The sequence below is a fragment of the Ursus arctos genome, unplaced genomic scaffold, assembly GCF_023065955.2.
Source record: "Ursus arctos isolate Adak ecotype North America unplaced genomic scaffold, UrsArc2.0 scaffold_11, whole genome shotgun sequence".
NCBI classification, from domain to species: Eukaryota; Metazoa; Chordata; class Mammalia; order Carnivora; family Ursidae; genus Ursus; species Ursus arctos.
Genome location: NW_026622775.1, coordinates 39,847,946 through 39,875,206, shown reverse-complemented (window position 1 = coordinate 39,875,206; position 27,261 = coordinate 39,847,946). Strand labels below are relative to the sequence as shown.

General features: G+C 40.8%; 1 protein-coding gene across 8 annotated transcripts in view; it reads right to left on the bottom strand.

Annotated features, from left to right (window-relative positions):
• FHIP1A (FHF complex subunit HOOK interacting protein 1A) overlaps positions 1-27,261 on the bottom strand; it is a 241,752-nt gene that overhangs the window by 193,605 nt on the left and 20,886 nt on the right. For 2 of the 8 annotated variants that reach the window (XM_048212383.2, XM_044384358.3), the window contains exon 1: positions 16,573-17,206. The exons of 5 other annotated variants lie outside the window; for them this stretch is intronic. The gene's annotated coding sequence lies outside the window, so the exon portion shown is untranslated. Of the gene's footprint in view, positions 1-16,572; positions 17,207-27,261 lie in introns of those variants that run through there. One more of the 8 variants, XM_057310118.1, reaches the window with a different exon arrangement.

Sequence of the window (27,261 nt, the reverse complement as noted above, 5' to 3'; positions counted from 1 at the left end):
GTCTCACTCATTTCCCCTCCTTCATCTTCTCATGTTTAGCTCACTGCACGTCCCTGTCTCTTCGTCCCTTAGAGATTCCACCTCATCTTCATGTTTATTGTCAACCTTCCAATCCTCTGATACTTAGCCCCTGGCTCCCCGCAAGAATAGGTGGCACATTTCAATCCAAAAATGTACCCCCAAAAAATGTTTATACTGGTCAAATAAACACCATATACATTTTCATACCACTACGCAATTTAAGCTCTGTTCCCTTCGTCTAGACACGAATGTGCCCCAGCCACCTGTCACTCCCCAGTGACAGCCTGAAATCATTCCTCTCTGCATGTCCCTCCTGCAGTGAACTTGTGATCTGCTCAGAACGTTTGACCTCAGCCCACACTTACCACCATCTTAAATTCTTCTGCTGATGTTGGAAATGAGAAATTTTAAGCAGGCAATTAAAAGACTAGTAAACCTTCTCTTGACAGGGCTAGACTTAACTCTAATGAGAGAAAATGACAAGTGCATGGCTCGCTGCCAAGGCATCATGAACAGTTTAAGAATTAGATTCAAAATAGCTGATAAAATCTGAAAGGCAGAGTGACCTCTACACATTTCATCTTTTGCTTGGTTTGCACTGTGTGCAAGGTATGAAACTCAAAATATTAAGATACTAGTTTAGGAAGAGACCTTCAATTCAAGATTTAGGAAGAGGTGTGGGGGAGATTACTATAGCAGAAAACTTACTAACTACATGTAACTATTTTTATCCACAGTAAATATGAAATATATAATACACCGTTTTCTTCAACTTTACGCACTGAATATATTTTTCTGTCTTGCAGAACAAAATGATCATTTCTTTGCTAAAGTGCTTATACCTCTCTCACACAAATATTTAAACCTAATAATCAGAAGAATAACAGGGGACCTATAAAAACTATTTCATTTAAATGTAATACATTAAGGGGCACCTGGGTGCCACAGTCAGTTGAACGCCTGACTCTTGGCTTCAGCTCGGGTTAAGATCTCGAGGTCGTGAGATCAAGCCCCGCTCCAGGCTCCGTGCTCAGCGTGAAGTCTGCTTGGGACTCTCCCTCTCCCTCTGCCCCTTCCCCCCTCAAATAAATAATCTTTTTTTTAATTTTAATTAAATGTAATACATTAAAATCTTTATACACATTTGAAAAATGCATTAAAATCTTTATATACATTTTTAAAAACATATTTTCACAAGAATGTATCCTCAGACATCAAAAAGAAATGCTATTTTCCATTAGACATGCACAATTTCGATAAAAAATGGGTTCCCATAGCAGGGGAAAAAGTAAATTCTTAAAACATGAAAAATCCCAAGCATTCAAAATGGTTGACTTGAGATTCCCTTTACTTCACCTGTCCATAAAATTATGAGCATCTGTCCTGTAATACAAAAAATGAAAAGAGCTGAATGTCGCACCTTCTTCACCTTCACCCCACCACCGCCACCCTAAAGCAACGGCTCTAGTTTTGGTAGCTCCACAACAAGGGTCTTAATACTTTAAGCCATTCTAGCTTCAACCACCGTTCTGGTTTCTGGCTTCAGGAAGTACTGTCTTAAACCTGACACTAGAGATACATAACGGAGATTAATGCAGTGTTACCTTGAACAAGCAATTAAACAAGGCTGAAAAGCAGCAACTAAACCCCAAACCATTTGCTCTTTCACGATAGGAAGCTGAAGATAATCTTGTTTACTGAACATAAATCACTTGAGATCTGGCCACATTCCGAAATGATATTCCAGGTGGAAAGGCTGCAAAGGCTGCTTACATGAGTATTTTCGTCCAACTCTAAAAACAAACTGGACCAGTTTTTCTTGTTGCTTCTAGGAAAGCGATCACTTTAAACCAGGGACATGATTCAACAGAAGGGCTTCCCTAGACCCACTCAAGCTCTCTTTTTGGCCCCACCCCTGCCCCCCCCCTTCTCCTAGCAGTATTAGGTTTCTTGCGACTAAGTTTGCTTCCTCCTGCTTCATTCAGTATCTATTTAAAAGTCTTGGGGAGTTTGCAGGACGCAATCTCCATTGATCAATCTTACCTTCTCATTTATTTTTGCGGTATGTTCACACGTTTCAGGAAATAAAGTCACGACACAGTCCTTTCATTTGTGTGTGTGTATATATATACCTTTTTAATTCTCTTGAGGGCTCTGTGAGGTGTATGCAGACAGGCCCCTCACAGAGGCTGCTGTGTTTGCTAGGGTTCGTGTTCACATGCCGCCGGTTGGAAAGAGTTTGGCTTGCTTTTTCATTTCCTTGAGTTAAAGTCACTTAGACAGAGAGGCTTTGAGAGCTACAATGGGCAACAAGTCAGTGACTTGTTTGTTTAAAGGTGCTGTGTACACAGCCGAATATTCTGATCGTGCTGGTTAATTCAGCAACCAAAGGTTTGTCAGAAGGCTTTCTTTATTGCTCTCTTTCTACTAAATATCATGGGAAATGCCAGTGATCCTGATACAGATCCGCTATGCCCCAGAAAAGCCACTGGGGAAGCGTGAGTGGGGCCCTGCTGAGCTAACTGAACAGGACACCTGGCAGGGAGTCTGTCCCCGCCCCCCACCCCCACTCCCCTACCTCCGGGGCGACAACCTCATTTGCTTTTAAAATGTACTGTAACCAGAAACCCTGCATTAAATCTCAGACCCCATCCATTTTCGTTCTTTATTCTACAGCTCTAGATAGTCCCTCATACACAGTTAAGCCAACGGTACAAAACGTCCCAGTGGACCTAACTCTCCTCCGCCAAAAGCTACATTACAAGCTACTACCAAACTTCCATTCCGTCTGATTTTCCACTCCTCTATGCTGCACGCATTCCAACCCCACACCCATCTTCTCCACCTCACAGAACTATTACTTTATCCCCTAGGAAGGTAATCAACTCCCCAGGCACTTAGTAAAGCCTTTTCTAGAGCCTGTCCACACCACAGCAGACCGGATCTGGCTTTTTCGTCTTCTTCTAGGACCTAGAACACTGCCCTTTATCCCAGGCCTGCCAGTTTCCTCCAAGGCCACAAAGCAAGCCTGCAGCTTAACTTTGAGTGCCTTAACCACTGACAATCTTCTTCCTACCCAATGTAATTCCAAGTTTTGTGGCCTAAAACCAAAGCATCACAAGGCCCACAATCCAGAGCCACGCAAACCTGGCTTTGACTCTGCTACTTACCATCTCTGTGACGTGGGCAAATAACCTCTCTTAGTTTCAGTTTTATCCCTAAGATGGGGATAATAACAGCATGGACCTTTACTGTGAAGACAGAATGAGATAATGGCTGGCACAGAGCAAGCTGTCAAAATATGCTAGCTATGTTTATCATTATATTAGTACGCTACTACTGTTATTACTACAGGGATAACTGGCATAAAATCGTAAGCTTCAGGCCACAGTTGAACTTTGTCTGGATGTCACAATATATTTTGCTTTTGTTTATTTATTACCTTTGGAGAGGTAAGCATTCTCCAGTCTGTCACAGTCCTTATCACTCCCCCTTAGAATCTTATATTGTCATTAAACACCTGTCTGGCCCCTAAGTTTGTGATAACCCAACCCTCCCTCCCCAAAGTAAAGGTCTCAGAGGTACACAGGAATTTTTTTTTAAACAAAAATGTTACAGACCTAGGGTAGCTAGACATTCTACTAAAAACAATGCCTTTTTAAAAATCATAGCAAGCAGCCACCAATTTCCAAAAAGGTGAGGACCTCTCCATCAGTCTAAAGGCACACAGGTGACAGGCAGGAAAAGAGGAATAAATTCTGTTTTGTAGTTTTAGGGGCAGTAACAACTTCCAAAACATGGAGGTTCTTCTAAAACACAGGATCCCACTGTTAGCTTTGCTGGTCTGGAACAAAATGGACAGAGCAAACATAATACCAGCAGATCAGAAAACACACATCAAAAGCCAGGCTCTTCCCTAAGTGCAGAAGGCTATTACCCATGCAATTTCTTGTTCCAAATGCACCTGTCAGAAGTCAAGGGCTTAAATTCACCCATAGCTTTGTACATATCAAAAAGTTAAGTTGCCCGACATTTAATATTTTTCTTTTCTTACTAACTTAGCCCACAAAGATTTTCCAATAATGATGAAAAGATATAATCAGTAACACCTACCTTCTTAATAACATACATCATTTCTAGAAAAAAATACACGGTACAAAGCACAAAAAAAATTAAACACTATAAGACTGTAAAGATATGAGAGATTTATTGATATAAAATTAAATAACCATAATTCTCTTTATTTAAAAAAATCTCTTATCTCCTATCATTCCCAAGAGGCTACCCATTGAAAACATTCTATTTAAAGCAAGATCATTTGTTTCAAAATACAACTGGCCTTTGAACAAGACGGGTTTGAATTGCACAGGTCCATTTATACAGATTTTTTAATAGGACTGTAAATGTATTTTCTCTTATGATTTTCTTAATAACCTTTTCTTATCTCTAGCTTATTGTATTGTAAGACTACAGTGTATAATGCGTATAACATACAAAACATGTATTAATCAAATGTTTATATTACTGATAAGGCTTCTGGTCAACAGCAGGCTATTACTAGCTAAGTTCTGGGGGAGTCAAGTTATACATAGATTCTTGATTGTGCCACGGGTTGGTACTCCCTAACCCCCAGGCTACTCAACTCTAAAATGAAAACATATGGGCTTCTTTCAAGGTTTGCAAGAAATTTTCAAAATAACGACAAAATAAAAGGTAGACAAAGTCAAAATCACCATCACAATAACAAACACAATGATCCTGCATGAATCCAACTCATATTTATTCTTTATGGAATGTGCACACCCTCTGGTCTGAGAATCCAAAGTAAATATAATTAAAGTAATTTACATAGGAAAAAAAAAGAGAAGGCATATTCCACAATGCTGGTTTTTTTTTTTTAAAGATTTTATTTATTTATTTATTTGACAGAGAAAATGACAGCCAGAGAGAGAGGGAACACAAGCAGGGAGAGTGAGAGACAGAGAAGTAGGCTCCCAGCAGAGGAAGGAGCCTGATGCGGGGCTTGATCCCAGGACCCCGGGATCACAACCTGAGCCAAAGGCAGACGCTTAACGACTGAGCCACCCAGGCGCCCCCATATTCCACAATGTTAACAGTGATTATTTCTGGAGGACTGGACTATACAGGGTGTTGTGTTTTTGTATGTATGTGTGTGTTTTCCAAGTCTTCTGCTCTACAAAAAAATTACTCCTTTCATTGTCAGATGAAAAGTGTTTGTTTATATATGTTGACAATACCACACCTCACTACTACTGAGGATCAGGATGTATTTTCTAAAGGGCCACGTTCCTGAAGGAGTCAAGAGTCAGTATGCAAAAAGCAGCTCTCCCCCCAGTAGCCCTCATTTGCTTTGCCTTCATTTCCTCTTCCGAGAGGCTTCATGACCAACTCTCCTCCCCACAGTTCCACAGCATTTACGCTCTGTACCACACGATGCCCTGTTCCTTCCTGCGGCCAGCTGGCTGGTTCTCTAGGCGCTCAGCGTTTCTATCTTATACTCCAGGCTACTTTCAATAGGAACTACATTTTACATTTGTTCTTTAGACCTCAGTATACTGAGTTGAACACGGCTCTCTCAACACAGCAGACTTCTGATAGCTATTTGTTAAACATACACGAAATAACTCATCAATCCATTAATCTAACAGTGAAGGAAACCCAGCCTTCCGCTTCTTTGCCTTTAGAAGCAGCGCTGTCTTAGGGGTCACGACGAAGATGGAGATGTGGTCCCGCTGCCTGAGATCAGGACGACTGACGGGAAGGCTTTCAGAAAACACGCACAGCACAGGAGGAAGAAGTGGCTTCCCCGAGTCAGCCCTGAAGTCCCAAAGTAAGAGAACAGCCCCGGGGGTGCCACGGCTCAAGAGAGCAATGAAATCCACTCCAGCTCCTGTGTCGTGCCTAAGGAAAGCCATGTGCTGTTAGCTGTGGACTCCTAATCCAGCTTTACTGTTCCACAGAGAACTCCATCGGCAAGCAGCAAGAGGCAAGAGCGGCCGATCCCTTCTGGGGGATGACCTGCCCGCCTCCCGTGACAGCGGTGCTTTGACAACGGCTGTGAAGCGCTGGCAGAGTTTTCTGGGTTCTTAGACAAAGCGCCATTATCACAGTGACGCTGAAGCCTGGCTAATCATAGAGGAAACATCCTTATATTCTTGGGCTTCAATAGCTTTAATTATATTTACTGTGAATTCTCAAACCAGTGGGTGTACAAATGTGCAAAGAAAAATAGGAGTTGTATACGTAAAATTAATTTTACTAGGTACCAGGAAGCTCCCATTAACCTTAACACCGTGAATTTGGAATTGGTAACCTGAGCTGAGTCAAAGTATCATCTATACAGACTGGAGATCAGGACAGCAAGGGGCAGGATGGGCCCGGGATTTGAGCTCCCAGGGAGACTGGCTGGCTTCGTCTGTCCCAAACCACCCAAACCACGGGGAAAGAATAGTTTTTGTTTTGCCACTGTAAGCCACCAAGAATTGCTGTCGGAGTGAAGGAAAATCCTCACAATTTAACGATAAAAGCCACATAAAATTTTCCACTTTTACACACAAACTAAAGCTAAAGGATGTGTTTATAAATATTCCAACTCAACCCCTTTGACTCTCATCTCTCAGGCAGTGGTAATGCAACATTTATGGTCAAACATCACTCTTCTGTGATTTCAAAACTGCCATTCAGGAAGCATCAGCACATCGCTCGGCCTTCTTGTGTTCTACCACCACCCTTGCTGGAGTTTTCTGAGGTCTAATTTGCCTAACGCCACTTTCCTTGCTGGACTGGGATTGTTAGGTAGATGAGTGTTTTAAACAAACACAGCTGTAAACACTCAGGAAAATGAAAATTTCCTGGGGTTTGGGTATGGGGAGAAAAACAGACTTACCAGCCTTTTCAGTTCTGCAAAAGAGCTATTTCACAGTCTTTGCAGTGAGAAATGCCTGCGTTTTGGCATGGCTGATCCTGATTTACACAAGCAGCCCCAAAGTTACCTACAGCAGCAAAGTTCTTGGCCCAAACAGGGCAAAAAATAGCTGTCAGTCTTGCACACCCATAACTCCAATGCTTCCTGGGGAGCCTCCAAGAGGATACGCCTGAATCAAGAGGCATATAAATGCCACATCACAGCCCTTGGAGAATCAAGTTTTTTTTATTTAACATAGTGATAATTAAAAGGCCATAGTTTATCACTATCTTCCTACCACAAAATCAAAAGGGCACTACATTATACCTGAAAGCCTCAATACCCAGAAATACCATCTCTACTATCCAATCAATCAATCAATCAATCAATAAATAAATAAATAACAAAAATAACAAGCGTTGACAAGGATGGGGAGAAAGTGGACCCCTGTGCACTGCTGGTGGGAATGTAAAATGGTGCAGCTGCTATGGAAACCAGTATGGTGCTTCCTCAAAATATTAAGCATTAATTAATAGAACTACTATACGATCCAGCAATCCCAGCAATCTAGATATATACCCAAAAGAACTGAAAGCAGGATCTTAAAGAGGTATTTGTACATCAGTGTTCATAGCAGCATTATTCACAATAGCCAAAAGGTAGAAGCAACCCAAATGTCCATCGATGGATGAATCAGTAAACAAACTGTGGTGGGTGTGTGTGTTATGTATACACACTACATATATATATACACTATATATATATATACAACATATATATATATACACACACTGGAATATTCCGTCATTAAAAGGAAGGAAATTCTGACACATGCCACAACTTGGATGAAGCTTACGATATTATGTGAAGTAAAATAAATCAGCCACAAAAGAAAACAAATACTGTAGGCTTTCATGTATATGAGGTCAAATTCATCGAGACAGAAAATAGAATGGTGGGAAATGGGGGAAAGACAGAATGGGGTATAGAGTTTCAGTTTTGCAAGATGACAGAAGTTCTGAAATAGGTGGTAGTGATGGTTACACAACAACATGAATGTAATTAATGCCACTGAACTGTACATTTTTAAATGGTAAAAATGCTAAAATTTATGTTATGTGTCACAGTAGCCTGCTAGGGCTACCATAACCAAGTTCCCCAGACTAGGTGGCTTAAACAACAGAAATTTATTTTCTCACAATTCTGGAAGCTTCAAGTGAAAGATCAAGGTGTCAGCAGGGTTGGGGTCTTCTGAGGCCTCTCTCCTTGGCTTGTTGGTGGCCATCTTCTCCCTGCATCTTCACGTGGTTTTCCTTCCATGACAGTCTGTGTCCAAATTTCCTCTTCTTACCAGGGCACCAGTCATAGTGGATTAGGGCCCACCCTAATGGTCTCATTTTAACTTAATTACTTCTGAAAGACCCTGTCTCCAAATAAGGTCACATTCTGAGGTACTGAAGGTTAGGACTTTGACATACAAATTTGGGGAGAGGGCATTCAGCCAATAACATGCATATATTACCATATTTAAAAAATAATACTAATAAGATATACTGGAGCAGGCTTAGAGAAAAGAACAGCCTGTGGGAAGGCCCAGAGGAAGGAAAAGGACGGCGATTATAGGAAATGAAAGAAGGCCCACGAGCCTGCAGCAGAGGGGAAAGGATAGCTAGTATTATCAACGAAGACAAATAAAAGTCAATCCTTAAAAATTCATTCCAAAATTTACAAAAACTCAAAAAAAAAAAAAAAAAGAGTAAACCTTCTTAAAAGAACAGCCATGGCAAAGAATAAGCACCTTATGTAAGAGAGGTATTGCTGGGGGCGCCTGGGTGGCTCAGTCGTTAAGCATCTGCCTTCGGCTCAGGGCATGATCCCACGCGAGCCCCACATCAGGCTCCTCAGCTGGGAGCCTGCTGCTTCCTCTCCCACTCCTCCTGCCTGTGTTCCCTCTCTCGCTGGCTGTCTCTCTCTGTCAAATAAATAAGTAAAAACTTAAAAAAAAGAGAGAGAGAGGTACTGCTAGTTACCATATAGTGGTATCACTATATCAGATACATTACTTTCCAGCATCATCCTTGCATTTTTATTACAGCCCTAAGTTTCCCAAAAGTTCTTTTTTCCAGCCTGGGGTTTTTTTCTAATTAACATTATGGTGAAATACACATAAAACGTACCATGTTCACCATTTCATAAAGTTTTTATTTATAGATATATCACCACTTAAGAGAAAATGTCCCTTAAGCTAACCTCAGGGTACACTGTTAAATGGAGAAAAGACTGGGTAGTAATTAATGCTATCGTTTTATATCAAGCCTAACTTAATTTTCCATTAAATTTCAGAAAATTTCTGAAATGCGTTAACCACAGAGTCCAGAAAGATACCAGAGCTCTCACATTAAGATCTGGATGGGCATTCACGGCCCAAATCCCCTGCCGGCCGCGCGCGGGCCAGCCTGCGGTATGACACCGTTGAAACACATCTGTCGGCGGGCAGCATCCGCAGCTTCGTCCTCCAACGGCAACAGTGTGCACTCCAAAGAAAACGTTCTGAGTCACTGAATGTCAGCCAGATCAGGAGGAGACAAGGCAAAAGGATTCCAAAATGTTTAAAGTGCCAAAATTCACTTTCCAGTTTTATCCAAGAGTAATCACAACGAGAAAGAGAAAGAGAGAATGCCATAATCATACAGGCAAAAACTGACTACTGGACATGAGCACTTCCTCCTCCTCCTGGCAATGGATTCTGCCTACCAAAATAAATCTCATCACATATTATAGATATATAGACACACAGATACACACACACACACACACACTTATATACCCAGGATCTAGAAGGAACACTCACCAGTCAATAAGAGAAGACTCACTGGAAAAACATAGCAACCTTTCATAGAAGAGAAAGCATGAGAAAGTAAGAGCCATGTGAAAAAATATCTTTAGCCTCATTAATAATAAGAAAATGAAAATTAAATTCATAATAATGTAAATTATACTACACATAAATTACATCTCAATTTTTAAAACACACAATAAGGTTTCACACCTACCAAACAGGCAAAAAATTTTTTAAATCTGATTACACAAGTGTTATGGAGCCACAGGCAATGTCACACATCCCAATACAACCACTGGCAAACAGTCATCATCACCTAATAAAACTAAACATGCGTAATCTCTGTGACGCGGCAATTCCATTCCTAGGCTTATACATTAGAGAAACTCTGGCATATATACAACAGGAACTATGTTCATACCAATCTTTCTCATGATTGCAAAAAGTTAAACAACACAAATGTCCCTCAGCAATAGAAAAGATTTTTAAAAAAGAATATACCATATTTAATTAAGATTTTATTTTTATTAGAGACAGAGAGAGAGCATGTGAGTTGGGAATTGGGGGGCAGACAGAGAGGGAGAGAGACAATCTCAAGCTGACTCCCCACTAAGTGCAGAGCCTGGGGCTCGATCCCACGACCCTGAGATCATGATCTGAGCTGAAACCAAGAGTCGGACACTTAACTGACTGAGCCACCCAGGCACCCCAATATGGTGTATGCTTATGATGCAATTCTATACTGCAGTAAATAAAATATTAGCTTCATGAATAAACATGGATGAGTCTCAAAAACAGAATCTTGGGTAAAGTGACAAGGTACAGAAGAATACATGTTATAGGACTCCATTTTTACAAAGAACAAAAGCAGCTAAAATTAAATATATTGTTTAGAGATAAACACACATAAGGCAAGTCCTTTAAAAAAAAAAAAAAGCAAGACAATAACTAAAAATTAAAGAATGGTTACCACAGAAGGCAGAGGGAATGAAGAAGACGCAATCAAGGAAGGACACATAAGAGTTTCCCAAGTACTAAAAGTATAACATTCCATTTCTTAAGCTCTCTGGGAAGCACCAATATTCATTTTATTATTTTTATTTAAATCATATATACGCGGATATATATACTCTTTTATATGTATGTGCATATGTATGATATATCTCTCGTTTTAAAAAGTAAAATAAGAGCCAAAAACCAAATGCTATTTTTTTTTTTTGAATAGACAACCTGGTAAGCCTTCAGTTTCAAAATGGTTGACGGCCTGGCTGCCCCTCCTGAATTCCTAATGAAGCAAAAGCTTCAGAAAACAAAACCGAAGAATTCCAGATTAAAAACAGTCTGCTGGAAGAGAACGTCAAATGTACAAGAGATTTCAACAAACTCTAGAAAACAGGAAATGGGAATGTGCTGACAGATGGAGCATGAGGGGAAAGCAGCTACCCAGGGGCCACCAAGGAGACAATCTGCTCCACAGAATCCCGGGGAGACTCCAGGCTCAGAGACAACACGTATCACAGAGCGAGGAGGATGACACAGAGCAGGAAATACGGGGATGACGCGATGACAGTTCGCACGACCACACACCTCCCTCACTCTCTCACTGCGCCTCCAGGTAGCATGGCCAAGTGTAATGGCAGACCAAACATCTGGGGCTCATCTTTAAAGGAACTGAACCAGTTGTGACAGCGGGGAGTGAGAGAGGCTTTCCTGAAGGCTTCCGACGTGAATTTTGGTCCCTCAGAGTAAATCCTCCCCCTCAGGGCATTTTTGGAAGAAGCAAAGCTGCCAGGTCACCGCTTAGCCCCCGCCCCCCAACTCTATTCAGAATTGCTACTTAGGGGAGCAGTACAGCGTAGGGGGAAGGAACTCGACATACGGATCTTTTCAAAATAATAAAAGCAAACTCTCCCAGTCTTTCATTCTTAATTATGAAAAGGCAACCGAGCCTACAAGGAAAATCAGTAACATTAGGGGGAAAAAACCTGACACTGAAAAGAAATAGTTAATTCAGGGAAACCGAAGAGCACTTCCAAGGGACATCACTTTAATTCAACGTAAAGATTCCAAGAAGATACTATAACCATTAAACAAGAACGAAACACAAAATAAAATGATTAGAGAATAAGGAACTTTTTTTAAGATTTATTTATTATAAGGTGGGGGGCAGAGGGCAAGGGAAAGAATCTCAAGCAGACTCCCTACTGAGCACAGAGCCCAACGCGGGCCTCAATCTCTGACCCTGAGATCATGACCTGAGCCGAAATCAAGAGTCAGATGCCACCCCTAATAAAGGTGCCCCTAATAAAGAACATTTTAAATAATTTTGATAATATGATTACCAAAATAAAAATTCAGCGAAGGTACTGTAAGATAAAAATGAGGAATTCTCTCAACATGTGTAACGAAAAGACAACAGAAAAGAGAAAATAATCGATTAGAAACAAAGAAGCAAAGCAGGAGATACAATATCCAACTAAGTCTTCCCAGACCCCAACCCCAACAGGTCACTGAACCCAGCACAGCTACCTGGTCCAGGAGAAATCGATCCATCGGTTCGATCCATCGGTTCAATCAAATTGTCCCTTTTGAGAATCTGACTTAGGAAAAATACAGGCTGTAACATGGGCCTAAAACCAAAGGTCATGTCAGCGGTAGTAGGTATGAATATATTGGCCCACATAAAAGAGAAGGGAATAGAGAAGCAGAAAAAGACAGAACAACAGAAGAGGCAATATGCCCATGATTCTTGACTTTTTATCCCATGCCATAGTCCCTAATGGGTCCACTGGTATCACTGAGATTGGCTGTTAAATCCTACATTTTGAGGTTTTTAAAAATTGTATTTAAGTTAACTGAGTGGGCTGCTGTTCTTTGCAACCAATAAAACTCTGAGTAAAACAGTAGGTATCTATTATCTGGAACTGCACAGTAACCAAGAGATACCACATTATGTCTGCTCTAACATGGGAACACCCTGCCTTTCCGTTCACCAATCATCTGTGCAGAAGACAATATTGGCTCCCACTGCCTGTCATTCTGTCAGCATCCTCCACAAATGTGAGCTGTGTGGTACTGTTGAACATTATTAAGATTATATGTGATCAAATACTCCCAATAATTAAAATGTCAAAATCCAAGAGTAAACATACAGTGTATTCAATGAAAATTCGAAACTGCAGAACAATTGGGAAAAGGAGGAGAATGTTAACTTGTCTTACAATATGGAACAAGAGAACAAATGGCTCAAGATTTGGAAAGAAAATGAACAAATTAATGTCTTTTGTATCCTCACGGAGTTTTTCAATTGGTCTGAAAAATTAGAAAGCCATGCAAAATTCCTCTTTTGATGACATGAATAAAGCTGATTTCCTTAGAAAGGGCAAGGAATGCCATTGTCTAGATTAAGATGCATTGAACAAGAAAAAAATACTCCTTGAAGTTGCGAAAATGGAATGGAACCCTTTTGCGTATTTGGAAGGTAACTTTCACGCATTCCCTGGATAACCAGAGTCAAACCACAGCATAAAAATCTGAAGCCAATGTCTGAGACCCTGAAAAACGAATACTGTGCAACTGAGCAGGGACAGGATGGCCACAGGTGAAGGTGCAAGGATGGAGTGTGTCTGCTCCCATGATGAACAGTTACCAAACTTTGTCTTTCCCAGACCTTCTGATCTCAGAAATCAGTAAAATCACATATACACACAGACACAGACACAAGACACACACATACACAGAGACTCACATATTCCATCAATACAACTGCTAGTTTTCTACTTTTCAAAATAAGGGTAATTCATTGAAGCCATTACTATGACTAAATATTACCACCAACATCTGATTTTTTAAGTAGGCTCCACACCCAGCATGGAGCCCAACGTGGGGCCTGAACCCACGACCCTGAGATCGAGACCTGAGCTGAAATCAAGAGCCGGACATTTAACGGACTGAGCCACTCAGGTGCCCTCACCATCATTTGATTTTTAAAAGGGACATTTAATGCTCCCCCCCAAAAAAAGGAAAGAACTTGATCTTAGCACTTTCGAAAGCCCTGGAAAACTTCTTCACAAGCTAGTAAATACATTTACGTTACGTCAGTTTTGCACCACAGCTTAGCAGGTTTTGCTTTAGCTATGTTTTGTGACTCATTCCCTCACCCCCAAGTTCATTACTCTGTTGGCCCCTTTCCTCAAAAAGGTTATTATAAAGAGGGGAAAGCAACAAATATGCAAATGGAATATTTAAGAATAATGCAGCATTTGGGAGCCCAAAAACATGATACAGATGGTTTCATGTAAGTAAGGGCTGAAAGTCTCCCTGGTGGATTAAGAAAGGTAACTGGGATAGGTGAAGGAGGAGGGAAACCCACCACATGATGGATGAGAGCACGGTGTGAACAGAGGGCTTTAAAGAAAGAGTGGAATGCTTTAGGAGACACGAAAGGTTGAGCCTCAGCAGAGCAGAGAACAGACCGGGGCACTACTGTGAGACGGAACTGAAAGCTCTGAGGGGTTTCACCGGATGCCGGCTGCAGAGCTGGGACTTTGTTAAGAAGCATCAAGGAATTGCCAACAGAACTAGCATGACAAAGGAAGCACATCAGGAATATGAACCCAGCAGAAGCTGTGATTTTAGTCATAAGTTTGGGGAACCTTACGTAATTTCCTGGACAGTAAGGCAGTAACTTCTAGTTCTGGCTCAAAAGGTTCTGTTTGAGAAGATTCAGGACCACCTACCTTGAGTGAAAATGAACTATCACTATTTCTGTACCAAGATCCCTGATGCCGGGGACTGACTGAATCCCCTTGAAAATCATCTAATTTGCTCTGTCTCAGGTGTGGCGGCCAATTCCTTTAGGATTTTGCTCTTGGTAACATGAAACTAGTGTCACTACTGGAAATAAAATCATGAAAGAGAGTTGTTTTAGAAGAGAATGAGAAGTGACCCATTAATAGGAATGTCCACTAGGCAACTGAAGACTCATTCATTTGCCCAACAGTATTTACGGAGCCCCTACCTGGCACTTAACGATGTGCCAGACATGTGAACAATAAAAGACAAAGATCCCTGCCCTTGTGAAGCTTACATTCAAGCAGGAAGGTAGAGACAAACAACAAACATAGTACATACATTATACAGTATGTAAAAACTGCTTTGGAAGAAAGATATAAGAGGAAAAATAAAGATTGGTACTCATCTACCAAAAAAAAAAACAAAAACAAAAACAAAAAAAACCCACCATCGTTTGAAGCTAAGAAAACGGATGAGTTCCCCAAAGAGTGGACTATTTGGTTATAGCCCCTTCTACTCCTAAAATTCTGCCGTTCCAGATCAAGGATATGGACATAAATAACCTCAAGCTTCTTGTTTAAACAGAAGGTAAGATCAAAGAATCACAGAACTGCTGTGGGCTTGAAGAGACATCAGAGACCCACCACCATGGAGCTGTCATCTTCCAGATGAGGAAATGGAGACCCACGGAGTTTAGGTAAAGTCGCCTTGGAGAGAAAGAGGACTGGGAGCCGAGGAGGGATTCCAGAACTCTACAGGTTTTTTTGTAACTTTTAACAACAGAAGCCCTTCTGGTCACTTCAAAAGAGCTTCAAACCTTACCGGAAGCAATGAAAAATATTTTTCTAATTACATAAGTATATGGTTTTGCCGTATAACAGCAATAATAGAAAACAGCAAGCACTTTATAGCACTTACTTCGTGCCAGAAGCTCCTCTAACTCCTTGTCATGAAAAATAAACAGAACCACACAATGAGGCAGGCAGACTCGGTGCCTTAACGCCATGCTACCCCCTTCTAATTATTTACGCATAGCCTCACAGAGCATAAGCTTTATCATTACTTTAAAAAGTAGGGTCTCGAGTTTTCATTTGGCCCTAGCAGAATTAAAACATATTTGTAGTTCAAAAATGCCAGTAAGATTCATCTGTAGAAAACATGCTTTAGAAGAAAATTTGAAACTAAATAACATACCACTATCATGCTAAATAACTGGTAGTTATTAACTCAATAAAGGGTCCCTGAGGTTTGTTTTCAACCACATACTCGTTCAAAGACACTCATTCTAGACCGTAAGCAGTTTTTTAAATATGGAATTCTGGAAAAAAATAAATTAATTAAGTAATGATAAAAATGAAATTCTGGTAAGGCAAGGGGTTTCTTTGTGTGTTTGTTTTTCGTTTTTATTGAACAAATCTTACAGTTTAGTTTTCAGAGGAGAGCAAGGGAATGAAAAATACAATGAAAAAAGTTCCTTCTCTGGTTAGAATTTTTCTAAGACTCTGATATTTACAGTTTTACTATTAGAATCATGACGCTTACCAATAACTGATAAAATATAACATCTTTTTAAGTTAAAAAAAAAAACAAAGGTTCCCCTTCTCAACACACCAAATATAGATTTTGTATATTTAACTATAAAAGAAAGTGCTACCAACTATGTGTCTAAAGTTGACAATCTTTTGCCTCCAGTTAACTAGGTTCATTTTCATTCCAATGGACTTTCCCATAAAAGACTTTTGACCATGTGCCCCATACTATTATCATTCACTCCACATTCTTGTGTTATACTGGAATTTAATCATATAGAATAATAGTAGAATGCACGGGTCGTTGGCTACAGCTCACAACCACTTTATTACCACTATTCTAGAGGTGATGCAATCTGCACTACACAGCAGGAATAATAACGACAGTATTTATACGCACAGATCTCAAAGCAACTTCTCAACCCGCCCTGATTAGAGTGCTCCTCTCCTAACTCTCCCCTTACCTTTTTTCTGTGAGAGGGGAGAATTGATCTCTCTTACTGGAGCAAAGCTGGGAGAGGCCAGGCTCCCAATTGTGATACAGCAGTATATTTAGATATGACACAATGAGGAAAGTAGCCTATGTTGGTTCCAGTAGTCAACATTCTTCTCTCGTCCTCAAGAGCATCACATTTCATTGTGCCATATTTTCAAACATACAATCCCTCTGACCCTCAGCACATTTCAAAACCTTCCCTGGCATCCTGCCTATTTCTTTTTCCTTGTCCTTATCACCACGGAGGGCCCAACATGGAGCTATTTTTGAATGACCTACTAATGCTCAATTCAGCCATTATTTGAGAGCCAAATGTGTGCAAGGCCCTGTGTATAGCCATGGAAAGAATATAATGAAAAGTAGCAGAATTCTTGTCTCCGAACAATTTTTAAACTAGTAGGAAAAGATAAGTGTACCAATGACTATGGCAATAAGGTAGAATCAAGAGTCAGAAGACAGGTGTTCTAGACATTTGAGGAGGAGGGAGAAGAAAAGGAGGCAGGCAGGGACTCCAAGCTTAGCAGCAGCCAACACATAGCGGGAAACATGATCGGTTATAATATTCAGTGTCCACAGGGTAAAAATAAACCAGCTGCACAGAGACAGAACAACTATTTTTTGATACTGAGATCAGAAAGAAATTCAACCTATAGTTCCTGATAGAAGATTCTGTTAAATGTAATAAAAATGCTAAGGATATACATATATATACATATATTATTTTTTTTTACAATAAATAATAAGTTTGAGTAGGGCTGAGACGCTCTAATGAAAACCAAGAAATTCAACACAGACAGGAGGTGGAAGAGCAGGCCTCAGCTCTACCATGACTGCCAACTCCACACCCGTGGCGTTCAGAGAAGATACTGCAGCATTATGGCCGCATTTAGAATAACTGCATTTCTTTTTTGTGGAATGAGATGGGGTTTAAGTAAGTAAGTGCCACTGTATTATATAACTAAATTCATTTTTCCTTATACAAGTTGAATCACAAAGATATTTTGATATCAACAATTGATACTTCACATATATAGAAAGTAGGTCAGCAGTGTGAAACGAACAAAAGTGAGATTTATCAGGAATTATGATCTTTAAAAGAAAGTTCCTAAAAATATCTCATTTGATATTCATTTGGCTCTACAAAGTTTTCTGTACCACTTAAATTTATATCAGCACAGTGTCTTCCCACTTTATAAGAACTAACAAAGTAGTTTGAGGGGAGGATAATACTTTCTCAAGTTTAAAATTAGGGGAAGATTTCTACTGAAGAATAAATCCAATAATAATAGATGTCCCTATACTTGGCTATTTTAATTTAACAAGAGTTTTGCTAAAAGCACGTGTAGTTCCCGATGTGGCCACTGAAAGCGAAAGTCTCCTTGCATAGAATGGAAAAGATCTTTCTTAGACAACAGAATCTAGGAATGATTGGTCAATAAGAGGTCAATTCCTGTAACCTAACCAGTGATCTATTCACTGCCCAATACTGAACAACCCACAAACATTACACAGTCTTCTGCAGCAGAGTTTACATAAATTGATTAGAAATAAAAGCATTACTAGACCACATTAGTTCAAATTCCAGTGATTAGTCCTCGGCCATTATTAACATCAACTCCAAGATTCCACATGGACCAAATATTAAAATTTATGAGTGACTGACAAAAAATTCCAATTCTTATTGCAAATATTCATACACCTGAGAATGAATAACTCATGAAGAAGAGGCAGAGAGGGTAGGGTCAATGTGCAAATATTTACTCATGAACTTGGCTCTCACTGTTACTTCATATTTCATTTGATTCTGCAATCTGTGGTTATGTACCATTTGCCTAAAAATTATCAAGAGAGATAACGTTCACAGAGAACAAAGAACATACGAACTTAAAATGGGATGAATCTTTGCATTTATAGACTGATCTATAACGTTCTCAGTACATCTCATTCAAGAGTAAACAGCATAGGGGCATTATTTATCGAGCCCTCATCTCATCCCGCAAAGAATTTGAGGTGACTTACGAAAAACGCACATACTAAGAAAACTAAAAATTATGACAATGGAAACTATAAATTAGAGAAAAAAATGAAGACTATGGCAGGGAGAAGAGATATTAGAATAGAACTTAAAAATGAAGACCATAGGATCCTATACAGTTACCACAGTTGAGCAGAGAATTTGATTCTGTGCTTCCTGACGGCCAACATGAAAAGGTATACGTGCCCAGTTATATGATTTTCCATGAGGAACAAATATTTGCACTCCTCCAGGGAAGCAAAGATGTTTCCTATTACTTACTATGAAAGAAATGCTCTAGGAGACACCAATAGATAGGATGTAAAAATGCCCCAATATCATCCCAACAACAAATGGGGTCCCAAAGCTGGGTTGTTCTTTTTTTTTTTTTTTTTTTAATGTTGTTCCCGATTGAAACTGAATTCTACAAAGGAGTCCAGATAAAATTGCCCAGGAGCACAATTTTTCAAGCAACACAGTGGATTGAGCTGGGAGTGCAGGGCTAAAATTCAACAATGTAGTTTAAGAGATTATCAGCACTAAGTACAAGAACAAAAATAAAAATCAACAGCCAGAATTATTGTGTTTCTACGTTTCCATCCTCACCTCCTTTCTCTCTTTGAACAAGTCAGTCACAGGCCAATGTCATCTATCCTTACAACTGGAGCTCCTTAATTATCACCCCAATCTACATATCCTAACCCAGAGCTAAAATCTTATCTTCACTTCCTTATCTGACACTGTTCCCTCAAGGTCCCACAGGCACATTAACTCCACAAATCCCAAACTAATCTAAGTAATCTGTCTCTCAAACACATTTTCCTTCTGCCATCCCTCATTTGTATAGAAATCCTATCTCCTTAGTCATCTTACATGCTTTTTTTTATTATTATTAACACATAATATATTATTTGTTTCAGGGGTACAGGTCTGTGATTCATCAGTCTTTTATAATACCCAGCGCTCACCACAACACATACCCTCCCCAGTGTCTACCACCCAGCCACCCTATCCCCTCACCCTCCTCCCCTCCAGCAACCCTCAGTTTGTTTCCTATGATTAAGAGTCTCTTACGGTTTGTCTCCCTCTCTGGTTTTGTCTTGTTTCATTTTTTCCTCCCTTACATTCTTGAAATCAATGTTTTTCCTTCTCTACCCCAACCTCCCACATCTGACCAGTAGTCTGCCTTACTATTCCTACCTGTGCAATGGCCCCACTATCCCTAAGCCAGCCCCAAGGGACCACCATCCCTGGTCACATCACCGTTAGCTCAAGGTCATCGCATCAACCTCCTGAATCATCACTCAGTGATAATTACAATTGCTCTGACACACTACTTGCAAGAATAATATTCCTAAAGCTGTGATTATGTCCCTCTGCTTACCTGAGCAACCCGGGATATCAAGCCTAATAGCTCCCTCCCTCCCACAGAGCCTATGCCCCAGCCAGCCCCTAAGTCTAACCACTCCCTAAATAAGCTGGATCTTTCCACTTTTGTTCACGGTAATGTAACCATGAGTGCCCTTCCCTTCACCTCTGCATATGTAAAGATGAAGTTCACGTGTCACCTCACTCAGGAAGCCTTCCCTCACTGTCTCAGGGAGAAGGAACACTTCCTCCTCTCCCCTTCCCCCGGCACTTGGCTAGGGCCATCATTCCTCACAGGAATGGTCACTTCCTATGATCGGCGTCTTCCCTGGCTGGCCGATCCTTCAGCCTGCTCCACCACCACCACCCTCAACACACCGCTGGTCCTGTCAGCACACTGCTCATAGTAACCCCTCAGCCCTCTGGTGACGACATGCAAGGCCTTCACAGCCGGTGGCACCCACAGCGTTTTGCTCACACAGCAGTCACGGCACACACTGAATCATCCCGTAGTTGGCTGTTTATAGGTCTGTCTCCTCCGGGCCAAGGATCAAACTTATCTTTGCAATCTAATGCAGCCACCCAGCTACTCTCTGCACACCACCCTATCTTCACGCTCTGCAGGTCTCTTCTTGCTTATTTATGGTCTACTCCCCTCCCACTGGAAAGTACACTCAGGGAGAAGACAGACCTCACCTGCTTTGTTCTCACCTGTGTTCCCAGCATCTAGAACAGTGCCTGGCACATAGCAGGGGACCAAAAGCTTTGCCTGATCGATAAAGAGTGCATGATTCTTAGTGGCTAGCCCAGTCCTGGCGTACCACAGGTGCCAGAGTAACGTCTGCTGGGTGAATGAATTCTGTCTTGTGTAAGTTATTTTTGTATGTATTTTACAGGCTCTGACGGTCGGTGATCTTGATATCCTCTCTAGCTCCTGGCACAGTGCTTTACACAAGTTAGGCCCTTGATAAACTTCTATTAAATTGCATTGCTGGTTCAATAAAAGCCCAAGTAATTTATTAATTTATCTTCTCGATCTGATTTCGTCTTGTCTTGTCAGTAAGAGGAGTCTGTATTTTTTTCTTATGCCACAGGATGCCTTCCTGCCAGAAGAAAGGAAGTTCTGAGGGCGGTTCAAATCACCAGCGGAGCTGGCTGAGCGGTATGGGTTGGCAGCCCAGCTCTGGCGCCGATGCCCTGCGCGGCTTGGAGCTACCCTTTCTCCACACTTGCCTCACTTTCCTCCACCCTTCCTCCATACTTTCTCCCACTCTCCTCACTTCGCCTTCCCCTCTGAAAGATCAGGAAACCTGTCAGGAAAGGCAGCCTGTTTGCTTCACAACTAAATGAACCATCAGTTCTAAGTCCTTTATGACCCCTTCTTTACCAGTTTTACATTGTTTAACTCATGTTAGCATATTTTAATATACGTTGTCTGAACTTGAGTAGATCATTCTGTAAAATAGCAGGAGAATACGTGTACAAGGTATTAATTCTCCATTAAGTTTTCATGACCTCACGGTGCTTCGGTGCTCGCCCAGTGAGCCCAGGTGACCTGAGCACAAGATCGCCATCATTCCTAAGACTTTCTGGAGCTATGGCGACACAATGTCCCAGGACAGCACTACCTTGCACAGAAGAGCACGTCTCTTTCCCTTAATGCCCCTACCCCATAAAAAACAGCAAAACAATCAGGTAAGTGATGAGCATAAGAACCGTACCCATTTAGGGGCACCTGGGTGGCTCAGTCGGTTAAGTATCTGCCTTCGGCTCAGGTCATGATCCCAGGGTGCTGGGATCGAGCCCCACATCAGGCTCCCTGTTCAGCAGGGAGTCTGCTTCTCCCTCTCCCTCTGCTGCTCCCCCTGCTTGTGCTCTCTATGTCAAATAAATAAATAAAATCTTAAAAAAAGACCTGTACCCATTAAATACATTACATAATGACATGACCCCAGCTTAAGGTTGGATGATTTACAGAAACTAAAAATAATAAAGGGCTTAATGCTGAAGTAAATACATCCCAGTCAAAATGCAGTCAATGGCATTCAGATCCCTCTGAGGGACAGTAATTCCACTGAGAGGCAGGGAGTGGTTGGCCAGGGCTCACACCGATAAATGTCAACGATTCAGGTACGAGGTTAGGACTCAGTCACAGACAGATATCACGGAGATTCACAGACAGAAAACAGGGGGAGTCTTCTGCACCAACACCGAAAGGTCTTTCTCGAAGAGCTTTGTTGAACAAGCAGCAGTGGCCTACCAGAAAAGATATTTACCATGGAACCACTTTTTAAAAGGCCAAATCCAAAACGCTAATTCTCCCACAAATCTTGATATTATTGCTCAGCACAGAAGATGTATTTCCAGGGCACCTGGGTGGCACAGCGGTTAAGCATCTGCCTTCGGCTCAGGGCGTGATCCCAGCGTTATGGGATCGAGCCCCACATCGGGCTCCTCTGCTATGAGACTGCTTCTTCCTCTCCCACTCCCCCTGCTTGTGTTCCCTCTCTCGCTGGCTGACTCTATCTCTGTCGAATAAATAAATAAAATCTTTAAAAAAAAAAAAAAAAGATGTATTTCCATAAGGAGGCACCAAAAATACATTTGCACAAGTAAATACAGTCCGCATTGAACCAGTATGAAAATGTGAGCCTTTATTGGCAAGTAGTAAACCAAACAAAAAGCTAAAGAAAGCCGAATCTCTGTTGTCTGGGAGCAAGCAAGAACACCTGAGAATCAAAGGTCAACAGAACTTTTGTTACCGGCCACGCAACTAAAACTTGCCACCGAACTGTTAGCTTACAGAGCTGCTTACCATTCTGCAACCTTCCAGATCGTGCCGAGTTGAGTGCATTTTCCCAAAGGTGAACAAGTGAAAAGTCCAGAGCTAATGGTGACCTGAATGGAGCAGTGACAAATGTCCTGCTCCAAGACGCACCTCTGTAGCCGCAGTTATCGGTTCGGTATATCCCCAAGCATTCCCGGAGACTAAACGGCATAGACAGATGTGGGTTCATTTTAGTTCAGTTTTTTCTGCTCAAGATCAATGCTGATTTAAGCTATCAGGGAAAGGGAATACACACAACTTCTGTCCAAAATCAGAAGGTAAAAGGGCAATCCCTAGCACAAGAGAGGTTAAGTGCTGCAGACTAAATCAACAGAAGTACTGAATAAATAATCTCGAATAGAACTTGGCAAGAATCCCAGATACTTTCCAGTGGAAGAATATGGTCCCAGTTCTGTGATCTTTCATACTAACAGGGACTTTCGCAAGACGCAGAACTCAACATCTAAGGCATTTAAAGCACTTTAGAAGAGTTAACTCAATCCCCTATTACATTCCTTTCTGGTAAAAAACAAATTTTGCAGGACTCATTTTGCCCCGTGGAGGATGAAAAGCACAAAGATGAGTGAATGACTTAAGTAAAATGCGTCCCTCTCTGCCTCGTGGCCAGAAGCAAATGTGAAACGTCCTTTCAACATGAAGAGTGACTTCATGAAAGATTTTAACGGAAACAGAGCAGAACCCACACATCCACGGGAATATTAGCCCCTTCAAAGACTACACGCTGATTACAAAAACGCCCGCCAATGCTCAACATACTTCAGGAACAGCTCTTTTAAGGCTGCCTCCATGTATACAACATCCTTTTGAAATTTTTAACTGTGGCAAATTTGGTTCTTTGAAAGTAGAATTGGTATCTGTAAGTTTTAAGTACATTTAGAAACATAAAGCTGACTATTTTTTTTTTTTAAGATTTATTGATTTATTCTAGAGTGGGTGGGAGGGGCAGAGCATAGAGCCTGACACGGGGCTGGACCCTGAGATCACGACCTAAGCCGAAATCAAGAGTCAGACGTAACCAACTAAACTACCCAGGCGCCCCATCAGGCTGGATATTTTTAATCGAAAGGGTAAATGTTTTTAACTGGCTTGTAAACTCCCTCTAAAAACAATTCTTAAATTGTTCTAGAATTCTTTTCCAACAGCAGCAGCTACGGAGTAAGCAGGCAACCTCCCCAGATGACCTCTTTGAGAGGCACATTTCACTTCTTACAATGTCTTTGGTACTGACACTGTGAATGTGCTTAATCAATTAGGAAACAGCTATGTCTGATACCATTTTTTCATGTTTTTCATTCATTCAACAAATATTTATGGTACACCTAATATGTGCTAGGTACTGTGCTCCTAGGGATATAATGGTGAGCAAAAACAGGCCCACTGCCTGCCCTTACAAAGACAATTTACATAAGCATATAAATTATAACCAGTAAGTCCAATGGGGGGAAAAAAGATTCATGGTGATGTAAAAAAGGTTCATTATAACAATGAGACCCAACTCATCTAAAGAGGCTTCCCCGAGGAAAGAAGATTGGAGCTGAAAATAAACAGGAGTTAACTAATTAAGCAAAGGCGACTGATAGGGAGACGTATGAAGATGGTAGGGGTGGGGAGGAACAGCATTCTGAGTAGTGAACAGCATGTGCAAAGACTCTGTGGCTTTTTAAAAGAGTATGAGCACATTAAGAACTGAAAGAAACACAGTGGTGCTAAAGTATTGGGAGCTAATGAGAGAAAGGTGAGAGAGGTGTGGGATAGGCTGGCAGGTAGTCAGGCTGGACCCTTCAGAGCCTGGCACACACAGGATCTTTACCTTAATGAGAAGCCCTAAGCCTCCTAAAATGGGAGGAACGATGTGGGAAGGAAAATGACACCATGAAATCCACATTGTTTAAATATCACTAAGGCCAGGAGCACCTGGGTGGAGCCAACAGTTAAGCATCCGACTCTTGGTTTCAGCTCAAGTCTTGATCTCAAGGTCAAGAGATCGAGCCCCATGTCAGGCTCCACACTCAGCACAGAGTCTGCTTAGGACTCTCTCTCCCTCTCCCTTTACCCCTCCCCCCACATGCTCTCCCTCATTCTCTCTCAAAATAAATAAAGTTTTAAATAAATATATATATATACATATAGATGTATGTGTGTATATGTGTATACGCATGTATACACATATACACATATGTATACATACACACACACACATACACACAATCACCAAGACTAGAATGAGGAAGCAACTGAGGAGTAGACAGGGTAGAAGCAGGAAGACCAGTTTAGAAACTACTGTAATCACCTAGAAGAGAGGGTAGAGTTAACGCAGATGAAAGAAATGAACAGACTTGAGAGATACCAAGGATATCAACTCGATAAAGGATTGGATCGTATTCTCTGTCTGTGATTTAGTCAAAGATAATGCTTTGGTTTTGCCTAAGGGTTCCTTATTTGTCAAATATTTGCAAACCAAAAAGCATCATACAAATGCTAGGATTCTGTTTCCATCAGCTTTCTACATCATAGTTTGTCTTCTTTTAAATGAAGAAGAAAAAGTAGCAAAGAAAAAAACAAAACTTAAGAAATATCTCATTGGATGTAAAAATATGGGTTCCTGAAAAATTATGTCAATAAGAGAATCTATTTCACAAAGAATATTACTGAGTAGATATTTCCTCCCTGCACACAAGCACACACTAAAACATGCAGAACATTTATCATGATACCATATCAAGTGAAATGTAAACCACTATCTTGATTATTTCCATACACCACTCCTCCTTTATTGCAGGCTACATAAATTGGGTGATTCTACAACTCTTAAAGGACGGAATGGCTGAGAAATTTCATAATCACCAGCAAGTTTTATAATAAACCATTCAGTAAGCAACTAGAATGCCCAAGAGGCTTGCAGGGATTTAAATCTATTCTTTCACCAATGACTTTACCCACATGCAAGAGTCGTTTTTATATCTATGTTACTACAATAAGCCACCTCCAGCCCACACCCTCCAAAGAAATACAGCTTTCCTGTAAGCCTGGAGACAACGTCATAGCAATATAATAAGTTCGAACTGTAGTCAGCCTTCTAGACTATCTGAACACATATACCACAAAAAGTCTAATTTTGGCCACATGTTTTCTTGTCTGACTTATACAGACCAATTTGTACTGCAGCTCAGAACGAACGTAAAAGAAGGAGCTGGGTTTTAGTAGTCTCGTATATCAACAACAAACGTACCAGCTAAGTTCTAATTCCATGAGCTAAAAAAATACAGTCTAATTCTGAGATTTTGCAACTAGAGTTTATACCAACCCTTTAAAATGCAGCTTTTAACTTGGGAAGGAACAAATTCAATATGAAAAACACCGAGGAAAGAATATAAAACCACGGTATGTCAATAAACTGACTTCTACAGGCTAAATGCACTGCTAAACATGCTCCTTTTGGCGACTGAAGTCAGAAATTCTGCATGTGAATTTGTTTTTGTTTCCTAAAAAAAAAATCATTAAGGTACTCAAGTATATGTAAAGTAACTTGAATAGTCTACAACAGCATCCTAACTCATTATCATTTATAGCACATACACTTAAAGCTGAATTGAGCAGACAGCGGTGTTTTGAGAAATATTGTATTTTTGATATGCCACCATAGCTCCCTGAGAAATGCTGCACTCTACATCATCGTGTGGTTGGGTTTTGTTTTTTTAAGACTTTATTTATTTGAGAGAGAGAGAGAGCGCACAAGCAGGAGGGAGGGGCAGAGGGAGAGGGAGAAGCAGACTCCCCACTGAGCAGGAAGCCCCAAGGGACTCAATCCCAGGACCCTGGGATCCTGACCCAAGCCCAAGGCACACACTTAACTGACTGAGCCACCCAGATGCCTGTCATGTGGTTATTTTTAAACATAAAATTTGAAATTTTTCTGGCACAAGGGTGAGGAGGAACAATCATGAAAAATCTCAGTATGGGGTGGGAGAGAACAATAAAATAGACTAGATTTCTCAAGACTTATAACACTGTAGTACTACCTAAAAGAGTAATTCACAGAAAAATATTAATTGCTACAGAGCAAAGCCAGGGAATGTACTCTATAGGCCAAGCTGTGGGTCACTAAGACATTTTATGATCACATGAAAACCGAGGCGAAAGTTAGGTTCTATCATAAAAAGGCTACCCCTTTTATAATTTCATCTGCTTGGGAAAGACGTCATAATACAATAAATTACTCTGCCCATGAGTCTTCACAGACAACCATGCCACTTCACACAATCACCGGGATTTTAGTACAGAAGAGAAAAAGGACTTAGCTAAACCTCGGGTCATCTTACAATTTCTGATTCCAAGTAAACAGATTTTCATTCATCCTTCATTTTTCTTGGGAAGCACAAAGGAATGTCTAAAAAGGTAGTGAAAAGTTGCAGGGGTAACCGGGACAT